Below are 7,500 nucleotides of genomic sequence, written 5' to 3'. Positions count from 1 at the left end.
CTCTACTTCGAGTTTTTAGCTGAAGTTTTTTGTGCATGCCAACAAAAATAGAAGGATCATGCCTACAAAATTTGGGGCCAAAAATCCTTATAAAAAAATTTTAAAAAATCCCGAACCGCAAAAAGTTTCGAAAATCGTGAAAAATAGAAAACGAGTCATCTTCCAACGAAACTTCACGTGAAGGCTTAGGGGACCATTGTATGAATTTACAAGCCATAAAAATGGCATTGGCACGGCAGAAATTTGAAGATGTGCCTAAACCCACCAGGGCCCAGCGTGTGCCGATGGTGCTCGAGGCAAGCGCCCGCACCAGGGCCGATAGTGTGCCGATGGTGCTCGAGGCAACCTGTCGCACCAGGGCCCAGCGTGTGCTGATGGTGATCGAGGCAACCTGCCGCACCAGGGCCCAGCGTGTGCCGATGGTGGTCGAGGCAAGCGCCCGCACCAGCGCCCAGCGTGTGCTGATGGTGGTCGAGGCAACCGACCGCACCAGGGCCCTGCGTGTGCCGATGGTGCTCGAGGCAACTTGCCGCACCAGGGCCCAGCGTGTGCCGATGGCGCTCGAGGCAAGCTCCCGCACCAGGGCCCAGCGTGTGCCGATGGTGCTCGAGGCAACCTGCCGCACCAGGGCCCAGCGTGTGCCGATGGTGCTCGAGGCAAGCGCCCGCACCAGGGCCCAGCGTGTGCCGATGGTGGTCGAGGCAACCGCCCGCACCAGGGCCCAGCGTGTGCCGATGGCGCTCGAGGCAACCTGCCGCACCAGGGCCCAGCGTGTGCCGATGGTGCTCGAGGCAACCGCCCGCACCAGGGCCGATAGTGTGCCGATGGTGCTCGAGCCAACCTGTCGCACCAGGGCCCAGCGTGTGCCGATGGTGATCGAGGCAACCTGCCGCACCAGGGCCCAGCGTGTGCCGATGGTGGTCGAGGCAAGCGCCCGCACCAGCGCCCAGCGTGTGCCGATGGTGCTCGAGGCAACCGACCGCACCAGGGCCCAGCGTGTGCCGATGGTGCTCGAGGTAACTTGCCGCACCAGGGCCCAGCGTGTGTCGATGGCGCTCGAGGCAAGCTCCCGCACCAGGGCCCAGCGTGTGCCGATGGTCCTCGAGGCAACCTGCCGCACCAGGGCCCAGCGTGTGCCGATGGTGCTCGAGGCAAGCGCCCTCACCAGGGCCCAGCGTGTGCCGATGGTGGTCGAGGCAACCGCCCGCACCAGGGCCCAGCGTGTGCCGATGGTGGTCGAGGCAACCGCCCGCACCAGGGCCCAGCGTGTGCCGATGGTGGTCGAGGCAACTTGCCGCACCAGGGCCCAGCGTGTGCCAATGGTGCTCGAGGCAACCTGCCGCACCAGGGCCCAGCGTGTGCCGATGGTGCTCGAGGCAACCGACCGCACCAGGGCCCAGCGTGTGCCGATGGTGGTCGAGGCAAGCGCCCGCACCAGGGCCCAGCGTGTGCCGATGGTGGTCGAGGCTGCCGATGGTGGTCGAGGCAACCTGCCGCACCAGGGCCCAGCGTGTGCCGATGGTGCTCGAGGCAACCGACCGCACCAGGGCCGAGCGTGTGCCGATGGTGCTCGAGGCAAGCGCCCGCACCAGGGCCCAGCGTGTGCCGATGGTGGTCGAGGCAACCTGCCGCACCAGGGCCCAGCGTGTGCCGATGGTGCTCGAGGCAACCTGCCGCACCAGGGCCCAGCGTGTGCCGATGGTGGTCGAGGCAACCGCCCGCACCAGGGCCCAGCGTGTGCCGATGGTGGTCGAGGCAACCTGCCGCACCAGGGCCCAGCGTGTGCCGATGGTGCTCGAGGCAACCGACCGCACCAGGGCGGAGCGTGTGCCGATGGTGGTCGAGGCAGGCGCCCGCACCAGGGCCCAGCGTGTGCCGATGGTGCTCGTGGCAACCGACCGCACCAGGGCCGACCGTGTGCCGATGGTGCTCGAGGCAAGCTGCCGCACCAGGGCCCAGCGTGTGCCGATGGTGGTCGAGGCAAGCGCCCGCACCAGGGCCCAGCGTGTGCCGATGGTGCTCGAGGCAAGCTGCCGCACCAGGGCCCAGCGTGTGCCGATGGTGGTCGAGGCAACCGCCCGCACCAGGGCCCAGCGTGTGCCGATGGTGCTCGAGGCAACCTGCCGCACCAGGGCCCAGCGTGTGCCGATGGTGGTCGAGGCAACCGCCCGCACCAGGGCCCAGCGTGTGCCGATGGTGGTCGAGGCAACCGACCGCACCAGGGCGGAGCGTGTGCCGATGGTGGTCGAGGCAAGCGCCCGCACCAGGGCCCAGCGTGTGCCGATGGTGGTCGAGGCAACCTGCCGCACCAGGGCCCAGCGTGTGCCGATGGTGCTCGAGGCAACCGACCGCACCAGGGCCGAGCGTGTGCCGATGGTGCTCGAGGCAAGCTGCCGCACCAGGGCCCAGCGTGTGCCGATGGTGGTCGAGGCAACCGCCCGCACCAGGGCCCAGCGTGTGCCGATGGTGATCGAGGCAACCGACCGCACCAGGGCCCAGCGTTTGCCGATGGTGCTCGAGGCAACCTGCCGCACCCGGGCCCAGCGTGTGCCGATGGTGGTCGAGGCAACCTGCCGCACCAGGGCCCAGCGTGTGCCGATGGTGGTCGAGGCAAGTGCCCGTGTCACGCCCTGGGCGGGCTTGCCAGGCACATCAGCCAGACCAGCAGGCGAGCCAGCAGCTAAGGCCCGCAGACCAGGCGTGCTGGCGGGTATCAGTGCGCAAAGCCTGTCAAACGAGCTCCAAACGCCCGCCCATCTTGCAGGCCAACTCATGAGACCAAGGCCTGGCATTTGGGCTGCCCGCACCACATCCAGAAGGGCCCGAGGTGCTGGATACGCAAGGGAAGCTTCTGGAACCAGGCAGGATCAGCATCAGCATCCTGGCAGATTTGGTTGACCCTGAAAATCAGGAACCAGCATCTTGATTAAATGTAATCCCATGATTGTAGCCTTTATTTTAGGGATTTGCCATTAAGTTGTAGCTGGAGCCTCAACTATAAATAGAGGGCTGCTCCACCCTCATTTGTACATCATCAAACACTTCTGTTTCAGTGAATACAAGAGCATTTCCAGAATTCTGTTTTCCTGTCCTGTTTCTCTTTAACTTGCGTAATCAGCCCTTCCCTTTGTTCTAGTGCCCGCACGCTTGTGTTTTAGGCTGACTTAGGCATCAAGGACGAGATTCCAAGCCTAAGGCCGCACGGATTCTGAGTCTAAGGTCGGAGCCCGTGACAGTTGGTATCAGAGCGAGTTCGATTCTGCGTGTTTGTGTTGTGCAGGTTAGATCGTGATTGAGGAGATGGCATCCCAAAGCGACGTTGCTAGCCAACAACCAGAGGCCCAGGAGCATGGGCGAGGAAGAGGCAAGAAAGCTGGTTCTAGAGATATCTGGTCTACCATGGACGGTAGGCTGGCCAAGGTGGAGGTGACCATAGGCGACATGGGGGAGAAGCTGGAGGAAGTAGAAACTCACATTGCATCGCTAGACTCCATGGGGGAGGAGATCCAAAGTGAGCTAGCAGCTGCTCTCAACAATGGCCTGGATGCGATCACCCAAAAGAATGAATCCTTGGAGGCGGAAGTTCTGACTTTGCGAGATGGCATGGAGGCCATGCGCCATGGCATGGAGGCCATGCGCCAGCGGATGGAGGAGCTTACCAGTGAGCTCGTGACTTGCAAGACTGCCATTGGGAATGGCATGTTTGCTGGAGTGTCCAGATCCAGATTGGATGTCCCCAAGCCTAAGGAGTTTAAGGGGACTAGGGCGGCCAAAGAAGTAGACAACTACCTTTGGGGTATGGAGCAGTACTTCCAGGCCATGGGCATGCAAGACGAGGCGATAAAGGTAAGCACCGCTGCTATGTATCTCACTGATGTAGCCTTATTGTGGTGGAGGCGCAGGTGTGATGATGTCAGGCGTGGGAACGCCAAGATTGGAACCTGGGCAGAGTTCCAAAAAGAGTTCAGAGAACAATTTTACCCGGAGTATGCCGATGATGAGGCACGGGCAAAGTTGCGCAGGTTGAGCCAGCAAGGGAACATAAGAGAGTATGTTCAAAAATTCTCTGAACTGATGCTACAGATCTCGGATCTAGGCGAGAAGGACGCATTCTTTGCTTTCATGGATGGGCTGAAGCCGTGGGTGAAGCATGAGCTACAAAGGAGGGGAGTTCATGACTTGGCTAAAGCCATGACCACTGCCGAGGCATTGATAGAGTTCAAGCCTCTGAACAAGTTCGAGTCTACCAAGCCCAAGGGTAAGGGCAGGGACGATAGGGACCGGAAGAAGCAGTCCAATGGGAAGGACCGTGACCGGGAGTCCAAGGATGGAGACCGAGACCGTTCAACCAAGGATGGCGAGAGGAAGCCATCAGCAGGCAAGTGGAAAGCAAAGGGGGACCGAGAGCCACTAGCATGTTACCTATGTGGAGGGAGCCACATAGCACGCAATTGCCCGCAGAAGGGCAAGCTGGCTGCTGTAGACAGGGAGTCTGACGAGGAGCCAGAGTCAGGGGCAGCAAAGCTTGGGTCGTTGGTGCTCAATGCTGTCCAGAGTAAGGGGAGCCGCAAGCCAAAGGGCTTGATGTTTGCGGATCTGATGGTTGCGGGTCAGAAGGTGAGCGCACTGGTGGACACAGGTGCCTCACATCTTTTTATTTCAGGTGATGGAGCCCGGAAGCTCGGACTGAAGGTGCAGAAAGGGACTGGTACCATTAAGACGGTGAACTCCAAGGAAGTTCCAGCCATTGGAGTAGCACGGGGAGTGGAGTTGCAGCTTGGAGATTGGAAAGGCAAGGAGACCATTGAGGTAATACCCCTTGACGACTATGAGTTTGTGATTGGGTTGGATTTCCTTGTTCGGATTAACGCCCTCCTTGTGCCTTTTGCCGATTGTGTTTGCATCTTGGATGCACGGTGCCAATGCCTAGTACCATTGAGGAGAGGGTCTGGAGTTGGGTCACGGGTGGTGTCAGCCATCCAATTTGCCAAGGCGGTAAGCAGACAAGAAGACACCTTCTTGGCAGCCCTGAAATATGATGAGCCAAGGGAGAAGGAGATCGAGTCACCCTTGGAGGTGCTAAAGGTGCTGAAGACCTTTAGTGATGTGATGCCCGCAAAGCTGCCTAGCAAGCTACCACCTAAGAGGGAGGTGGACCACAAGATCGAGCTGGTGTCCGAGGCCAAGCCACCAGCCAGAGCCCCTTACCGAATGTCTCCACCAGAGTTGGAGGAGTTGAGGAAGCAGCTCAAGGAGTTAGTTGATGCTGGCTTCATCAGGCCATCGAAAGCACCCTATGGTGCACCGGTTCTATTCCAGCGCAAGCATGATGGGTCGTTGCGACTGTGCATAGACTACCGGGCTTTGAACAAGCTGACCATGAAGAACAAGTACCCCATCCCACTCATTGCGGACTTGTTCGATCAACTTGGGAGCGCAAGGTGGTTCACCAAGCTGGATTTGAGGTCAGGCTATTATCAAGTCAGGATCGTGGAGGGAGATGAGCAAAAGACAGCATGTGTCACTCGGTATGGTTCGTATGAGTTCTTGGTGATGCCTTTCGGACTCACGAATGCCCCAGCAACATTCTGCACCCTTATGAACAAGGTACTTCAGTCGTTCCTTGATCGATTTGTTGTGGTTTATTTGGATGACATTGTGATCTACAGCCAGACTTTGGGAGAGCATGTAGACCACTTGAGACAGGTGTTCGAGGTGTTGCGGGCGCACAAGCTGTTTGTCAAGAGGGAGAAGTGCTCATTCGCCCAGCAGGAGATCCCATTCCTAGGCCACATAGTGGGAAGTGGCAGGATACGCATGGATGAAGGCAAGATAGACGCCATCCTGGAGTGGCAACCACCAGCCAAGGTCACTGAGTTGAGATCGTTCCTTGGGCTGGTTAACTACTACAGGCGCTTCATCAAGGGTCAATCAGCAATAGCCACGCCATTGACTGACTTGCTCAAGAAAGGGAGAGCATGGGAGTGGAGCGCAGGGTGCCAGGAAGCCTTTGACAGGTTGAAGCGGGCTGTGACCGAGGAGCCAGTCTTGGCCTTGCCAGACCATGCCAAGCCGTATGAGGTGCATACGGATGCATCAGACTTTGCCATAGGGGGCGTGTTGATGCAAGAGGGACGTCCAGTCGCGTTTGAGAGCAGGAAGCTGAACGAGACTGAACGCAAGTACACGGTCCAAGAGAAGGAGATGACTGCAGTGGTGCACTGCTTGCGCACTTGGCGCCATTACCTGTTGGGGTCAAGGTTCGTGGTGAGGACGGACAATGTGGCGACCAGCTACTTCCAGACGCAGAAGAAGCTGTCCCCCAAGCAGGCGAGATGGCAAGATTTTCTTGCAGAATTTGATTTCCAGATGGAGTACAAGCCAGGACGGGCGAACCTAGTGGCAGACGCCCTGAGCAGAAAGGCTAACCTTGCTGCCATTAGCCAACCAGAGGGGTCACTGGTGCCGCGCATCAAGGAGGGACTTGCGCATGATCCTACAGCCAAGGCTTTGATGGAGTACGCCCAGCAAGGTAAGACTAGGCGGTTTTGGTTGCAGGATGGGTTGCTGTACACCAGGGGCAGTAGACTGTTTGTGCCGCAGCACGGAAAGCTCCGCAAGGAAGTTTTGCAAGAGTGTCATGATTCAAGGTGGGCTGGACACCCAGGAGTGAGCCGCACCTTGGCGCTGATCGAGGACCGGTACTACTGGCCGCACATGAGGGACGATGTGGAGGCCTATGTGAAGACTTGTCTTGTGTGCCAACAGGACAAGGTGGAGCTCAAGAAACCAGGGGGTCTCTTGGAGCCATTGCCAGTGCCAGAGCGACCATGGGAGAGTGTTTCTCTGGACTTTATAGTCGGTCTACCCAAGACAGAGGGGTTTGGAAGCATCATGGTAGTGGTGGACAGGTTTTCCAAATATGGAATCTTCATTCCAGCAACCAAGGAGTGCCCAGCCGAGGAGGCAGCTCGATTGTTCCTGAAGAATATGGTGAAGTACTGGGGAGTGCCGAGGACCATTGTTAGTGATCGGGACGGGCGTTTCACGGGCAGGTTCTGGACTGAGTTGTTCAAGCTGTTGGGGTCAGACTTGAACTTTTCCACCAGCATGCATCCGCAGACCGATGGGCAGACAGAACGTGTGAATGGACTACTGGAGGTCTACCTCAGGCACTATGTGAGTGCCACACAAAGGGACTGGCCAAAGCTACTGGATATTGCGCAGTTTTCCTACAACTTGCAAAGGAGCGAGGCAACGAACCAGAGCCCATTTGAGGTTGTGACAGGGCAACAACCACTAACACCCGGTTCGATTGCTGCAGGTTATACAGGGCCGAATCCAGCAGCATACAAGTTTGCCAAGGCATGGCAGGAGCAAGCTGACTTGGCCAGAGTTTGTCTACACAAGGCGGCCAAGAGGTCGAAGAAGTGGGCAGACCAGAAGAGGCGGGATGTGCAGTTCCAGGTTGGAGACTTGGTGTTGGTGAAGCTGCATCCC

The sequence above is a fragment of the Durio zibethinus genome, unplaced genomic scaffold (assembly GCF_047325235.1).
Source record: "Durio zibethinus cultivar Kanyao isolate XHJ-2024 unplaced genomic scaffold, ASM4732523v1 HiC_scaffold_3, whole genome shotgun sequence".
Classification (NCBI taxonomy): Eukaryota; Viridiplantae; Streptophyta; class Magnoliopsida; order Malvales; family Malvaceae; genus Durio; species Durio zibethinus.
The sequence above is the reverse complement of the archived record's forward strand: the minus strand, read 5'-3'. Positions refer to the sequence as shown.